Raw genomic sequence first — 17366 nt, 5'->3', positions numbered from 1 at the left:
AAATGGTTTGAGATTGCCCTTATTAAGCATCTCTCTTTCCAGAAGGGCCCAAACTTTAAAGAAAGCATTGTTGCAGTCCTGTTTCCACAAAGATCTTCGCCCCTGCCTGAAGAAGCTGACAAAAGAAATTTGGCAGGACAATATAGACGTTATGACATTTCTTTTCATCAGCTGGAGCTCCCACTTTGCTCTTGCCCTGTGGTTGTAAAACACCACTGATGCAAAACTCCACTGCGTCTTCATCACAGGCATTAACACTCAGGGATCCTCTGCCCAAATCTGCTGCCCTTTTGCAAAGGTCACTGTATCAAACCCCTTCCTGCCCTTGCTAGGAAGCAATCTGCTTTTTTGACTGTCTAATATAGAGAATTGAGGACCTGGTGGAGTGGGGGAAAAGAAAACGTGTGAGGGGAAGGGAAATGTGAACCCTCATCATGAAAACAGGATGTGGAGTTGGAATATGTAATGATATTACAGGTAAAGTCATATTTTAGTGTCTCTGCCAGGGAAAAAGTGACAGACCACTCTTGGAAAAACACAGTTCTTACTAAGAGAGGAACTGACAAACTGAAAACCAGCAAAACACCACAGAGATCTCACAGTGACACGAGTGGGAATGGGTGTAAATTTACAACACAGCACCTGCTTCCACCTTCCCCATATCATACCAGAGATGCATTCACACTGTCACTCACACAGAGGGTGAATTCCTGAGTCTCCCAGAGCTGCCAAGAAAGCTTTTTTACCACCATTATGCCCACTGTACTTCAAAATAAAGCTATTTTCAGAAAACACCCATGACAGGCGACGTGCAACTGAAAGGAAAAGAATGCAACTCCCATTCCAACCCTGCTGGTTGTTATACTTATTGGCTGTGATACTGAAGGGAAGAATGTATGTTTAATCACAGCTCTACAACATCTTAAATATGAGATATCATGTTCTTTGCCTTGCATTTTACCCATTAAGTTTTCTTGCACCAACAATTAAACAAAAATTTCTGAATATGAGTGGTTTTGAACTCAGATTATCACCAAAAGGCATGGCAAAAACCCTAGTTGCTTCATTTAACTATTTCCCTACACACATATGCTTTTTATTCATATAATCAATAACTCCTTCATAGTAATTTAGTGGCTTTTTTATTTCCATGTTGTACTTTCAGCGATTTAATCATTCATTATAGCTCTAAAACAGGATGGCCACATCTCAAGGCAAGGAGATCTAGGTTTATGGCATGCTAAAGGTCACTGGACAATTATTGGGGTTACTAATTGACTTTAATTTTTTATAGTTCTGTCAAAAAGTTGTATTGCACATGTGGCATGCATGCTGTATAAAAATGATTTAGCTATTGGATCACTTTCAAAGGCCTTAAAAGAAAACACTGTCTAGACAAAGAGAGGACTATAAAATGGTCCTGCAAGATTATGGCTAACTTTAAGGTTTAATGGCATGCTTTCTACACAGTAGAAAACCAAAAAAAAAGCAAATTGATGGCATTAAGGTTGCTGTCACCTGTAGTGGGAGAAGAGCTTTTACATTTCACACTTTGTTCACTGTTTCATTTGAATAGTATCTCTTAAAGTAAATCAGAACTGAGCCAGGAAAATTTGACATTGTAACTACAGTGTGCTACTAATAATACTAAATAGATAAAATGCAAAATAAAAATGGAAAAACGTATTCTTTTAATCTTGGAACTGCTTTTGTAATTGATTGTTTGTTTCCCATTCTTGATTTCGTTTAGGTTTCTATTACAGCAGATAATAAGATGAAATAAAAATTGTCCAGATTGCAATACTGTTACTCAAATAGAATAATACTTTATTTTAAAATTTGTTCAGGTTCCTTTAGCTGGATTATTCATACATTACAATGCTTGTTAAATGGAATTGCTGCTTCTTAGCTCTCCTCAGGTCCATGTCCTCACTTACAGACACCTATAACTCCTAATTTTGGTGGGATTCATGGTTTTAGATATCATTAGATACCTAAAATGCCTAGATCTGTGCCTAAAATCATGATTTTTTCACAGACTCATTTCAAGGTCTGAAATGTGACTCTGCCTGGACTCTGCATCAGAAAGAGAAATGCATCAAATCTTGTTTTCTATGTCCTGCAAACCTGAAAACATGATTTGGAAAGAAAACATGGCAGAGTTAGAGGGCAGGGGGTGTGGAAGGATTGTGTCCACCCCAGACTGAAAGAGCCCAACACCGTCTGACATCAGCTCAACTTGAAACCAGCCAATTCATTAAACTGTCTGGCTTTGTCTGTACAACCCAAGCTTTACAAAAAGTTTTAAAGGTCTTTTTCTTGCCCTCAGGTGGTAGGAAATGTTAAGAGCTCGACTTCTTGCGTCTACAGAACCACATAGCTGTTTTGTGTAAAGTTTTATGGTATGTAGATAATAACTTGAGAACAAGCTTGTCTGAGTTGAATGACTGAGCATTCCAGAAAAACAGAGGCAAGAAGGAATTGAGCATAAGAAGGATTGAAAATGGGAAACTTTAGACTAGTTTCAGCTTGATCTGCCAAAAGAACCCCAACAAAACCAAACCAAACCAAAAAACCAAACCAATCTAATAAAATCCCCCCAAAAAGGGCACACTACTAAATTCATATATACATGTGTAAATAACACTGTCCCCCAAAAATGTGTTTCACAGTGTACGACACATGAAATAAAACTCTTTACCACTGTGGATTTCAATTTTGCAGACACAATATTTTCAGTAAATAAAACTTTGATTGAAAATCCCACCCTCCTCCAATCTGCAAGTGAAAGTTTAAGTCAGAGGACTCAGGATAGAATCAAAACCCAAAATGGGTTCTGAAAATGAGTCAAGCTAAGGTCCTTGATGCATGCATTGAAGGGATTAAACATTCTGCGCTTTAAATTATACTGTCTAGTAAATTCAGCCTTTCTGATCTGACAAACACTTCTGGACTGTGGCTGTTACTGGAAGTTTTAGTCATGGAACACCACGAGGAGTGTTTGAAGAGCTGCCTACATCAGAAGAGGTGAGGATGGATTGCCAGCAGCCAATGAGTGATGATGCCTTGGAGGAAGCAGTTTGTGAAATGGAAAGTGAAAACCCATGGATGTCTACATTGTGAAGAATCGTGCCACTTGGCAGGCAAAACATGTGATTTTCAGGAAAGCAGATATAAATATATAGACTTGAGTAACTTTTGATGGAGCTGGAGTCATCAGCAATAAGACCTGCATTCCCAGCATAAATGTGAATGGCTTCTCATTAAGCCTAGTCCATTAGCAGTAGTATGACAATTTTTAAAATCAAATTCACATTAATCATATAGCATATCACATTGTGATATGTTTGATATGCTTTTCATTTTTTAATTTAGATTTTCAATCCATTTATCAAGGAAGACCTCATTTAGAAGTGAACATTTCTTTCCTGAAGTAGAAGAAACTTTTTCTGAAGTAGAAGTTGGCCCTTAGAGTTTTTTTGGACCCTTGTTTTGAAATTTCCTCTAGAAATTTTCTTCAATCATAAAAACAGAGTAATTGACAATTATCAAAATCAGACTGGAAATCTAAAGCACAAATGAAACAAAAATACAGTCACCAAAGTAATTCATGAATAATTAATATTTAATGGCAGCTCTTTGGGTATTTGTTTCTTGATTTGGGTCTGCTTTTAAGGATATGCTACTATTTTCAGTTCTCAAAATCTGCTGGTTAATATTTCTTGCTTGATTGAGCAATGGTCAAAAATGTAAGCTAATAGGATCACAAGCTCTTAGATTCATTTTAAATGATGATTAATAGAAGTTACATATATGCACAAGAGAATCAATTTGTGAACTCTTAATGGATCATATCCATTTAGTCCTAACTTTGTTTTTCTCCTTCAAGGAGAAAATATATTAAAGCCACTTAGGGCCAGTTCTGAATGTGTAAGTGTGTTTCCAAAGTAGATAAAATGTCACTTTCCTTCCGAAGGATTTGAGATGAATTGCTGTGGAGTCAGATCAAGCACATAGGTAAGAGCTCTACTCAGAGAATTTTTGTCCTCAGAGCATCCAACACCCTGTCTGCTTTCCTATTCACCTGGAGAAAGGGGATTTGCTCTTCACCACTCAAGGACAGGTCCTCCCTGCTCAGTGAACCTTCCAGTGGGGGGAAGATCTAGACCTGTCATGGCTCAGGCTGTCTTCAGGTAGGACTGACTGTTGAAGCTCAGTCTAAAGAATTAGAAGGGTTGGCTCTTCCCCAAAGGCTGGGAAGAGAGGGTTTCTCTGTTCTTTTTTGGCCAGCAGGACCACAGAAGGGATTGTCCCTCTGTAGTGGGGACTGCTGAGGGACCTCGAGTGCTGTGTCCAGTTCTGGGCCCTTCACAACAAGGAATTGAGGGACTGGAGTGTCCAGAGAAGGGAACGGAGCTGGGGAGGGGCTGGAGCCCCAGGAGCGGCTGAGGGAGCTGGGAAAGGGGCTCAGGCTGGAGCAAAGGAGGCTCAGGGGGGACCTTGTGGCTCTGCACAAGTCCCTGACAGGAGGGGGCAGCCGGGGGGGTCGGGCTCTGCTGCCAGGGAACAGGGACAGGAGGAGAGGGAACGGCCTCAGGCTGGGCCAGGGCAGGCTCAGGGTGGACAGCAGCAGGAATTTCCCCAGGGAAAGGGTGCTCAGGCCTTGGCAGGGGCTGCCCAGGGAGGTTTGGAGTGCCCATCCCTGGAGGTGTCCAAGGAAGGGCTGGAGGTGGCACTCGGTGCTCTGGGCTGGGGACAAGGTGGGGATGGGGCACAGGCTGGACTCAATGGCCTTGGGGGGCCTTTCCAGCCTTAATGATAACATGGTTCTGTGATTCTACTTTGTTCACAGAATCGCAGAATCATTAAGATTGGCAAAGTGCTGTTCTCACCTTTTCTCCGTAAGAATCCTTTGCTCAGTCCTGCCAAGGACACAGTGAAAGACAAATCTTTCACAGAATCACACAGAATCACAGAATCACAGAATCACAGAATGAACTAGGTTGGAAAAGACCTTTAAGATCATCTAGTCCAACCTATGACCTAACATCTCCTCATCAATTAAACGGTGACTCCACCACCTCCCTGGGCAGATGATTCCAGTGCACAATCACTCTTTCTGTGAAGAATTTTTTTCTAAAGTCTAACCTAAACTTCCCTTGGCGCAGGGAAGTCTGTGTCCTCTTGTTCTGTCAATTGTTGCCTGGGAGAAGACACCGACTCCCACCTGACTGCAACCACCTTTCATGTAGTTGTAGGGAGCGATAAGGTCACCCGAGTCTCCTTTTTTCTAGGCTAAACAACCCCAGCTCCCTCAGGCGTTCCTCACAGGGCTTGTGTTCCAAGCCCCTCACCAGCCTTGTTGCCCTTCTCTGGACACATTCAGGCATCTCAACGTCCTTCCTAAACTGAGGGGCCCAGAACTGGACACAGCACTGAAGGTGTGGCCTCACCAGTGCTGAGTACAGGGGAAGAATGACCTCCCTGCTCCTGCTGGCCACACTACTCCTGATATAGGCCAGGATGCCACTGGCCTTCTTGGCCACCTGGGCACACTGCTGGCTCATGTTCAGTCAGTTGTTGACCAGTGCCCCCATGTCCCTCTTTACTTTGACTCCCTACAGCAAATATTCCAGCTATACTGTAGGTCACTTCCCTACAGGTTTTCCATTACAGTTAAAATGTAATAAGCCAACAAATATCTAGTTCTGTTATGATGACAGCAAGAAAGAATAAACATATGATAAGCCATACCCCAGTCTCTTTAAGATTGTTATCTTTTGTTTGAATTCACAGTTTGTTCTTGCAATCTGACTCAGACATTTAAAAAGTCCAGAGCTGAGTCTGATAAATGAAAAAATCAATAACAGGTTTCCTGCTTTTACCCATACGAGACATTTAATTCATCTTTTTAATTCAGTTTAATTTATAGCATTAATGAGGCAGTTTCTGAATGACTACAGGAAAAGGGGATGATTTGCATTTTTATTTACTTGACAAGTTATAGTCTTTATCCTCTTCAAATACATTTCCCACTTGAGAATATCAACCCTTAATTACACATCTAACTAATAAAGAAGATAAAATCACGTGTAGAGGACTCATGTCTTATGGAAATGCATGGAGCTTACCACCACTGCCACTAGATAGTAGTTATTTGGCAGTCTGTTTATTAAAACTTCTTAAATCATTCTATAAAACTTCTTTTCAAAAAACAGAGGTCAGTTGAAGACGTTACTAGGGCAGCTCAAAATTATTTTGCTACTCCTTGATCCTCTTATCCAAATTTAATAACTTTGAGTAAATTAATCACTGTTACTATTGATGATCTAGGAACTTAGGTACACTTAGATACCTTTAGACGCACCTTACCTTTAGAAGTAGTGCCGTATTTCTTAATTTCTCTGATATTTTCTGCTAATTGCTGCAAAATATTTAATATTTTGTCTTAAAAAATGAAAAGAAAATATTATGGTCTCATTAGATTTTAAATCAGAAATTAATTTAAAAAAAAATTCTATAAGGATCCATTATATAAATATTTTTGTAGTGGGGTAAACTATGACTGGTAAGATAGTACTTTAAAGATAATTAGTTGCTTAAATTGAACTTTTTTAATGTGAATGGAAAAGTGAAAGTGGCAAAAATTCCATTTGTAAGTATACTGCAGTTTCTCATGTTGATTCCTAAGATAAAAATATTTTTACAGTTCCAGAATAAAGAAATTGTATCTTTTGCTACTCTTGTAAAGTTAAAGAGACTTTTGGTTTCGCTCTTAAATTGATCTGGTCTTTTATTTGAAGTGTAAATGAATTAGATATTTACTTAAGGAACCTAAGCAAATACTGACTGTGGTATGTGGCAATTTGGAGGCTGTTTTCATTAGGAATATCTCACCTGTAGTGAGTTATTATTACATTTGTGTCATTTTTTCCTTTATTTTAATTGAAAAATTTTCTTCAGACCCCAGAACATAAGATTAAACTCTGGCTTCAGTCACAGAGGCAGCAATAATGTAAACAGTGATAATTGTCTTGCCAAAAATGGTCATCAAAAGTAAATGAAGGCATTTTGCTAAAAACAATTTACAAATCTAACTTCCTGTCAGCTGAATATCGTGGTGTTTCAGTTCAATATGAAATAGTGATAGTTATCTTCAGCCCCATATTTTTAATTAGATTAAGTCAAGCACAGTTACAATGCCAAGGACACATCATGTGTTCAGATACATAAATTATGCAGGTTGATTTAGAAAAGCACATAAAAAAATCTCAAGATATGTCATGTTTATGTTTAGGGATTTTTCTCTTTTTAATTTAACAAGTATTAATTTCTGAGATCAATATTTGCTTTTATTTTCGTATTCTACTGCAATAGTTTTCCACTCGAAGCAGAAAGAGATCGTTGATTTTTTCCAATACTAATTTTTTCCAATATTATAACTTTGAAGCATTGATTTATTTCCAATAATTTTTAAAGTTAAATTAGAGATTTTTCAAGGTTTTGAAAAAGAGAGAAGCATGAAGTGTATCTGAAAATAAGCAAACAAACAATACAACCCAAACCCCAAGTGATATATCAGGTGTTATATTGTTATCAACTCTAAATAAGGCAACTGATTTTGAAATTTCACAGTCTAATGACTTCATTGGGGAAAAAAAGCCTCAGGATTTTGTGACTGGTTGGTTCATAAGGCTTTTGTTTTTGAGACTGAAATTTTCTGAAGAGCATTAAACTCTCTACTGCTCTTTACTTGGTCTTAAATTTGACATATGTGGTATGTATTACAGTGTGATTTCTCCCTATTTATAATTTGCTCATGTGACTGCCATTCGATTTCTGAACTGAGTCCAGATCCACTGTAAATGAGTCTATTTATAAAAAGATAAGTTTAGCTCTCAAAATCTGTGTAGCAGGATGTGACTGAAAAATTACTTTCTTGGAGTCATTAGCGGTAACATTTATGATAATCTGTTGTGATTTAATATTTTCTTGGCCAATGATATGCTAAATAAAGCAGCATAAACTCATTAATGAGAAAATAATATTTGGATTTCATGTCATTTCTAAAAGTTGAAAAAATACCCCACTGATATCTCATTCAGAACCCAAATTTTAGCTCCTAAATTTGGCTGGAAGATTGAATAACTTAATTTTTTCCAAGAGAAACAATTTTTCCAAGGCAATGGCTTTTCACTTTTTTTTGTTTTCGTCCAGTAAAGTCTTATAGGAAATGGATATTGTTTTTTGAAGTTTTATTTAGTCCATTAATCTTGAATTTGGGTAAAAACAAAACCGACATGATTGTCTTTCAAATTTTGGAGATTTAGTGATATTAAGAATGTCTGCCAGAACATTTATTCTATTTGTTTTATCACATAAGATTCAGACTTTATTTTTAATGAGTGACCAATAGATACATGTGTGATCACTTCCTGGGGTTTTGCTGTTTTTTTCTTGCATACATGAAGAAGAATGATGAAACTAACTGAGATTAACCTCAAAAAGGACATCTGAATATTTATCTGAAATGTGGGGATGAATTTTGATTGCCTTCTGAAGAGCATGGACTTGGATTATCATCTCATGCTCAAAATACAGTATCTTGCTATTTGGATAAGAAAACTGTTCCTCTGGTTTTCATGATAAAAAAGAGAAAGGTTAGGTGGGCAGGTGTCATAGGGAACATGCCTTATTATCTCTCCTGACAGATGTAAAAGCATTTCACTGTTGTCTCTAGGAGATAAATTCTAATTTGAAATTGCCTGGTTGCCACTTAATTCCTCACTGGTCCCAAGGGTCACTTATTACTACAGGGAGTACCAGTATGACCTCATTACACACATTTCTTATTCCATTATACAATTATTCTATTTTTTTAAAATATGGTAAGGCACTACTGAACATCAGTTTTCTCTTGAGTCCCAAATACATCTTGTTTTGAAGAAGAAAGTGTTGGGTTTTAAGGTTGTGAATGCACCCTTATGTCTAAACTGTCCTTGACCTTTTGGTACTTTCTCATAGGAGACATTTTTTTTTTCTCACTGAATTATTAAGCTGTTGACTGTATTTTTACCTTTGCTAAAAAGTGCCAAATGTGAGAATGATATCTCTTCATTGAAATTTTTTTGCTTGTCACTTTTTTTTTATGCTTATCACATAAAAATCTACCTCTTAAAAGTTTCTAAGGAGAAAAAAATTATTTAAGATATTTCAAACCAAACTGTCAAAAAGACCAATTCTCTAAGGCCTTAGCTGGCATCCTCAGAATGGTAAGAAGGCAAAAGTAGTAAAAATTGCATTCTAGACCTCTTAGTGTTTCACATAACAAAAAAGTTATATATTTTCAAACATAGATAGACATATTTGTATGGAGAGATAAATCTTGCAATGCCTTTGGAACAGGACCACTAAAGTAGGGCTTAGAGGCATATTGTTACACCACCTAACATTGCATTTTTAAGTCTGAATGTGACAGTGGCACATAGTGACATAACTAGATAGCATCTGTGAAATTGTTCACTCCTCTATCATGAAAAAAAAGATAATTTCAGAGCATAAAGTGAGAACAGCTCTTCTGGGGGAAAAAAAAGAAAATTTTAGACTTCTTTAAGGATAATTCAAATAACTAAGTGATAACTGAAGTGAATGATTTTTTAAAATTATGGTTAATCATTCTGAAAATAAAATGATCTAGTGAAATTTAAGGCTGGATAAAAGATTAAAGCTCTTCCTCTTCCATGCTAGAAAGTCAATGTGCAGTATAATTTAGAGAATAGGTGTAAGACTGGACATGGGTTTTTTTCAGAGAATATTGTTTTCCCGTAGTAAACAGAATTTTCTTTCTTATTTGAAAACACAGCAGCACTGCCCTTTCCTGAAACAAAAAACTAAGGATGTCTGGGTGCAGACATTGCTACACAATAGCAGGAGGTTGTGACATAGGCATTAGACAACTACCCTGAGTGAATAAGGAGAAGACACATTTGTAGTTTCAAATCTCTTTCTCAAGATGTTTCTGGGAAAAATAGAACTCAGAGCAGGGTAAAAAATCAGATTTAGCTGTTTGAATTTGGAGACAATAACTAGAAAAGTTGACTAGAGTTTGGTAAGTCACTCTATCTAGCTCGTGTTCGGTCTGCAAAATTTGGGTTGAGAATAATTCCTGGTAAAGAGTGGTTTTGTTTTTTTCACATTTCCCCAGAGGAATAATTCTAATAACTCTTAGTAAAAACCAAAAAAACTCACAAAACTAAACCAAAAACAACAAAAACACCAAATCAAAACCAAAACAAACAAGCAAACAAAAAAACCCCAACAACAAACAAATCCTTTTCATTCAACTGAACTTCTTTTCCCTGGAGAAATATTGTTCTAAACTTGTATCCAAGACCTGTAGGCTTTCACACAAGACCCTCTGAAAAAGATTATTGAATTGGATATGAACATAAGAGTTATGACCATTTCTCATCATTGATCATTGCCTATTGCAAAAAAGGTCTTGAGATGGGCCATCCATGTAGAAGTATATTTTATAGCTTAAAAAAATAACTAGTTTCACTGTATTGAGGGATAATATTAATACTTTTTATGACCTTTGAAAATGTGATGGTTTCCAAGCCTCAGTTAGATACATGACTAATGGTCCAAAGGATGTCATGATCTGGATCACTGTTTGCCATGGTTGAACAACAAAAAAAAATATCTGAAATACATGAGGAAAGTACTGTTGTGCCACTAAAAACACTCTTCTTAACTGAAGAAATAAAACAATAATTATCCAAAAGAATAGGACAGGATATACTTATGTATGTGAGCACAGAGAAAATGTGTAAAGAGCAGTGGAAAAAAAAAATTGATTCAACAGCAGTGTGTATGTATGGAAGAGTAAAAAGGTACTGAGTTGTAATAAAACATTTTTATTTTTATTTAACCATAAGATCTGTTACCACAAACAGCTGGGAAAAAGTTTTTTGGCAGCAGTGTACAGATAGCTGTAAAGGAAATTCTGTTTAACTAATAATCTACATAGATTATCAAAGTGTGCTAGCATGGATTTTGTCTCCTAGATAGAAGATATGTTGCTTTTTCCAGATAGGAATACCTTGATTTATTTTAGCATTTTGCTCAAAATCCTAAAATACTATTAAATTCATATTTCAAAATAAAATAATGCCACCTCGAACACCAATTTTAATTTCAAAAATATTAAACCAAACAGTTTTGAAATTCCAAGTCCTTTCGCTGAAAAAAATTCATAGGTTTGTTTTGGTTTGTTTTTATTTTTTCTACCATAGATTTTAATTATGGTGCAGCAAAACAATTCGTCAAAAAAAAATGCTTCAGATACTTCCTTCTGGCCAATTTTTACCAGTAGAAAACTACTTCCTGTCATTTCTGAGGTGCAAGGAGGACCTGGGTAGTGAAGTGTGTTACAATTAACAAGGGTGTAAAATGTGTTAAATGGTTGATGGCAGCAGCACAGATGTGGTGCCCGTGTTTCAGTGCTGCTGGTTTTCTCCATGACCATCACCTCTTTCTTCCTCATGCAGATGCCAAGGATTGTGCCCTGATGCTGGTACTGCAGTTTTAAGAGGATGGCAACTTCTCCTCTTTATCGAATCACAGAATCCCACAATGGTTTGGGTTGAAAAGGACCTCAAAGCCCATCCAGCATCACCCCCTGCCATGGGCAGGGACACCTCCCACCGTCCCAGGCTGCTCCAAGCCCCAATGTCCAGCCTGGCCTTGGACACTCCAGGGATCCAGGGGCAGCCCCAGCTGCTCTGGGCACCCTGTGCCAGGGCCTGCCCACCCTGCCAGGGAACAATTCCTGCCCAATCTCCCATCCAGCCCTGCCCCCTGGCACTGGGAAGCCATTCCCTGTGTCCTGTCCCTCCAGCCCTTGGCAATTGTCTCTCTCCAGGTTTCCTGCAGCTCCTTCAGGCCCTGCAAGGCCCCAGTGAGGTCACCCCAGAGCTTCTCCTCTGCAGGCTGAACAAGCCCAGCTCTGGCAGCCTTTCCTCCCAGCAGAGCTGCTCCATCCCTCTGCTCATCCTGGTGCCTGCCCTGGCCTGGCTGCAGCAGCTCCAGCTCCTTCCTGAGCTGGGCCCAAAGCTGGGACCCCTTAATCCTTTCTCCCAGAGTGAGTTGAGCAGAGGCATTGCCTCTTCTGCAGCCTTGGGTGAGTGTCACAGCAAGTATTTGCCACATTTCCTTCTAAATGACTAGATTTGTATGAAAAAATTTCCTCAATCCATTAACACCAGAGAATGGGGTAAAGAAGAAGTCAAAGAGGGCCAGGCCACTCAATCATCTAAACATATGCACAGTAAGACTTTTGTTTGCTGAAGGGAACAATTCAGCCTGGTTTCCAAGACACAGAAAGCTGCCTGACAACTTTAATTGTGCTGCCTGAGGTGAGAGCAATAAAGAATAAGTGCTAAAGCCAAAGTTTTCAACATTATTTCTTGAGTAAAAGTTTATAATATCGGGGTTTTTTCTTTTTTCTTTTTCTTTCTTTTTTTTCTTTAATTTCTTTTCACCAAAAAGAAATAAATGCCTCAGTTTAACAGAGAATATTATCTGGAGACTGCAGTGTTTTCCTGCTGTTAAAATACTGAGCTGCTTTTCAAATTCGTCATAGAAGCTTTCTGCAGTTACAATTGTGAAATAATAAACTAATGTTTTCTGTGCTGAATCCCTTTAACTAAATTGTTTTAAGCATCAAACCATGCTATTTTACATTTGCATGCTCACATTTTTCACCCACACCACCAAATTAAAATCTGAATTCAAACTCTGTACCTTAATAAAACAATGTTGATAAAGACATTAATTTCAAGATAATACGTTAATTAACTAAGAATAGTAAATGTAATAAAGTAACCATTCCATCAAGGTTAATTAGACCAGGTTAATTGATTGTAAGGCCATTTATTCTTGTCTGCTATGATTCACTTACAAAAATCCAACAGCAGCTTGACTTTCAGTAGTAGGAAATGTCCTTTCAGTCTTTGGGTTCTTCTTTACCTATTTGTAAGCAAAAACTTTTCTAATTTTGCTTAATGCCTCACCTTCAATCCCAACAGAATCTGTGATATGATTAATTTCAAACTTCAGACCATTCACTTCTTTCTCTCCTTCTGTCTCCAAGGATCTGAATACTCATTTGTCTAAAAAGAAAAATTGACAAAATGTAATATTAAGTCTTTTCCCATCAATATCCTCAGCCACCTCCTCATGTCTTGCTTTTCTTGAGCTGTTATTGCATTTCTCTTTCAACACCAATGCAGTACTTGTCATTTATACCTTTTTAAGTTTTTTCACTTACACTAGTGCCTTTTTGAATAATTTTATCATTGATTTGGCTGAATACCACAAAGTTACATCCTTTCTGCTTCTAGGTACAGAAGAAAAATATCAACCTCTTGACACTTTCTATAAACCTGAAAACCTACAAAGTCTGACCCACAAGCAGAACAGAAATAAAATGTCTTTATGGTCCTCACGTCCAAGACAAGTCTGCTTTGATATAACAAAAGCTTCTCTGTAGTCCCCATTATTTGTTGCTGCTGGGTAATTAACAACCTCATTTAATGGGTAATGGTTTTAAACTGAAAAAAGGTAGGTTTAAGTTAGATATTGGTACGGAATTCTTTGCAAGTTGGACAGGCCTTGGAGCAGCCTTGTCTAGTGGGAGATGTCCCAGTCAATGGCAGGGGGAGGAACAAGATCAATTTTGAGGTCCTTTCCAATCCCAACCACTCTGTGATTCTGTGATTTTGCAGTTTAAAAGTACAAGTGCCTATTCATGCACTTCTTTCGCTGACTGCCTGTCATGGGTTAGCAAACATAGTCCCGGAGGTGATGTCCTTGCAAAGGGGTGCTTACAGCTTCCTCTGTGACCTGACAGAACCTATCAGCAGCCGGTTTGAATATGGACAATTCTTTAAGCCACTTAAAGTTGTGACCGCCTCTGTGATCCATACTTAAGAATAGAAACCCTGAGGCAGAGTCTCTGTCTCGTTTCCAGTGTTGGGACAGGTGGCTGCAGGGCCCGAGCCGGGACCAGTGCTCAGGCCAGGCTGGGCCGAGCCACGGCTCCAGGATGACCCCCCAGCAGGGCTGTGGGAAGCCAGAGCAGCTCGGAACCCCCTCCCCTCTCCAGTGCCGCCAAGATTTCAGCAAAGCAGCACCTCTGTCCGGCAGAGGTCAGGTGAGCCACATCGATAAGACACACAGCTGCAAGGCTGAGGTGAGATTAACCCTTTTAGTGCTGTGAAGAGCTGAAAACCCTAGGGAAGAGAGAGAGGAGATGCTTAAAGCTGAAATTCTGTTGTGAAGCTATGATATATCAGAGTATCCTGTTGTAATTCCATGAAGATCTGGGGGGTGGAGTGTTCAGCTCGTGAGCAAAAGCACCTGCGCTGAGATAGGCAGATGCTGACGCAGCTGCAATTTCATGAGAAGTTTGGACAGGGAGAGATGGCCCAGATGAGGACTTTTGCTCCAAACGGGAAAGGAGAAAACCTCAGTTCCTAGAGATGCTCCCAGAGATAGTCCTAACAATGAAGATGGGGAAGACCCTTTGCTCCCAGGGAAGGAGAAGGGCCTCTGTTTTTGTTTCTGCACGGCTCAACCTTAAAACTGTACCCCAAAAAGCTTCAAGAGTGGAGCCTCGAAAGCAGTTGTGGGAAAAGCTGGGGGAAAGGACTCACACGCAGGCAGAGAGACTCCTCTTCCTAAATGGACTGAACGATATTTGGAAGTGGGCGGCTGTCTCGTTGTGATAATGTTTTCATAGCATGAGCAAGAAGAGACTTCTCTTTCTAAATGGACTAAACAAGGTTATTATGGCGGTGGTAAACAGACTGAACATCTCAAGGGTTGTCTTTTTACATTGTCAGTGGGAGAAGGGAGGAAGGTGGTGGGAGGAGGAGAGTTCTGAAGGTGGTATAATTTTTTTCTTCTTTTAGGTCTGTTAATAAACTTCTTTATATTCTTTCAAGTTTGGTGCCTGCTTTGCATTTCTCCTAACTCTTATCTCACAGAAGGTAAACAGTAATGAGTATTTTGGACCAAACCCCTACACTAAATTGGTGTTTCCGCCCGGTTACGAACCCAACCCACTACACTGCCCTGCAGCTGAACACCTCTTTCATTTTCTGAAGCACTACAGAGTCTTGGAGTTACAAAAGCATCCCCAAAAGTTAGATGGATCCTAGAGTAGTCCTCCTGTGTATTTTATAGCTGAGGAACATCCTGAACATCCATCAGTATTTAGTGAGGCTGATTGATGATATTATTATTCAGTTACCTCAGGAATGGATTCTTTTCCAGCTCTCTTGAGGTTAATGTTGCTTGTACAGTTCATCTGCTCTTTCTCCGATTGCCATGTCTCTGCATGTTTAAGGGAGAAACATTCTACTCTATTTTACTCTATATTTCTCTATTTTGACCACTCTTCCTCAGCTTTTCACAGAATCATTATGATTGGAAGGGACCTCTGGAGCTCATCCAGTCCAATCCCCTGCCCAGGCAGGGTTCCCTGGAGAAGTGACACAGGAACTCCAGAGAGGGACGCTCCAGGCCCTCCCTGAGCAGCTGTTCCAGGCCTCTGCCCCTCCATGGACAGAAGCTCTTCCTCCTGCTGGGCTGGAACTCGGTGTGGTTTATTTTATGGCCACTGCTCCCCATCCTGTCCCTGGCAGCACGGAACAGAGCCTGGCACCATCCTCTGGCACCCTCGGAGGTGTTTGTATGGATTGATGGGATCCCCTCTCAGCCTTCCCTTCTCCGGCCTGGCCAGGCCCAGCTCCCGCAGTCTCTGCTCATCCCAGAGCTGCTCCAGAGCCCAAATCCTCTCTGTGGCCTCGCCCGGACCCTGTCCAGCAGCTCCTGGCCTTTGCTGAACCATGGAGCCCAGAACTGAACTCAAATACAACAGGAATATTAACAAGATATAGTCTAGGTTTATCTTAAGTTTCAGTTTGATTTTCTACCCCCAAATCCTTCTAAACCCCTAGGAAACCTCTTCACTGCCTGTTTTCACCAATAACCATGTATTGAATTTTCTAACCTTATAAAAAATAGATCTTCTGGTATAAGTAAAGAGCTTTCTACTATTACGCTACCATTTTCTGAAAATACCCTTCCATCACATTTTAATCCCAAAAATCCATACTCATCAAACACTAGAAGATCCAGGGAGAAGAAAACATATCTAGTACAAAGACAAGAATCAAGTTGCTTTGACACATTTTTGTGCTTTTAATTTTAAACAAATATTTCCCTATGATTACTTAGTCTGTAATGTTTTACTTTTTGCTGCCTTCACCTCATCACTCTTAAATTCTTTGTCTGGTGTCCAAAATACTGGTTAGATATTTTAGAGTAATATCTCTTCTGTACATGAGGACCTGCCCTTGAGAAAATCCATGGAAAGAAATGGATTTTCATTGGCAAGGGTTCAATCAATCCACATGCAGCTGGCATATCCTTTTTCCACAGATAGGTGTGTGTGTATAGATATGGATGTGTAACCTTGAGCATAAACACTACACTTACCACTAATTTGCTCCCAAAAATACTACAATAATTTCTCTTAATACTCCAGAATAGAAACTTTAAAGTTTCAGTTTAGACATTTAGTACTTTACAAAGTCATAAAATCCTTCTGAAATTCTGCTGTAGCTCCAGTTACTCGCTAAATGTAGCGAACATTCCACAAATCACAGATTATGCCTTTTTTTTTTTCTGTAAGGTAGATCCATTCCATTTTTCCACACCTGTGCGTTACAGGTGCTCCAGTTTTTGGCTCTCTCAGACAAGCAGGTGACAGGTCACAAAGTGACACAGTTTGGAGCTGTAGTCACCAGGGTATTCCTGAAGGACTAACAGGGGTTTACACTTTGCTTAATGGATTCTGTTCAGTTTTTAAAATTTTCCCAACCTCCCCTATCTATGGAATAATGGGAGCTACCCTAAGGTGGACTTGTAGCCTGCAAACTTTAGGTCTTCCTGCTCTAGAAGGAAAGAAAATCCATTCTTAAGGTTGCAGTAAAGGCCAGTTTACCTTCACAAAGCCACCTGTCTTTTCCACTGTGAATCCCAACCACAAAATCACACACTGATATGATAAAAGGAGCATTTCTTGAGCATTTTAAGACCTGACATGGCATCTTCTCAATGGTCAAAACAGATATGCTTATGCTTCTCTCATTGTGTCTCATTCACAGGCTCATACCTCACAGCTATAGGGATATATGTAAGGAGCAAAACACAGAAACAGTACAACCCAGGGGCAACCTGTAGCAGGATAACTCTGATCCCACCTAAAATCCAGCCTTATAAACAGAGAGATA

Source organism: Corvus cornix, chromosome Z, assembly GCF_000738735.6.
Source record: "Corvus cornix cornix isolate S_Up_H32 chromosome Z, ASM73873v5, whole genome shotgun sequence".
In the NCBI taxonomy this organism is placed as follows: domain Eukaryota; kingdom Metazoa; phylum Chordata; class Aves; order Passeriformes; family Corvidae; genus Corvus; species Corvus cornix.
The sequence above is the reverse complement of the archived record's forward strand: the minus strand, read 5'-3'. Positions refer to the sequence as shown.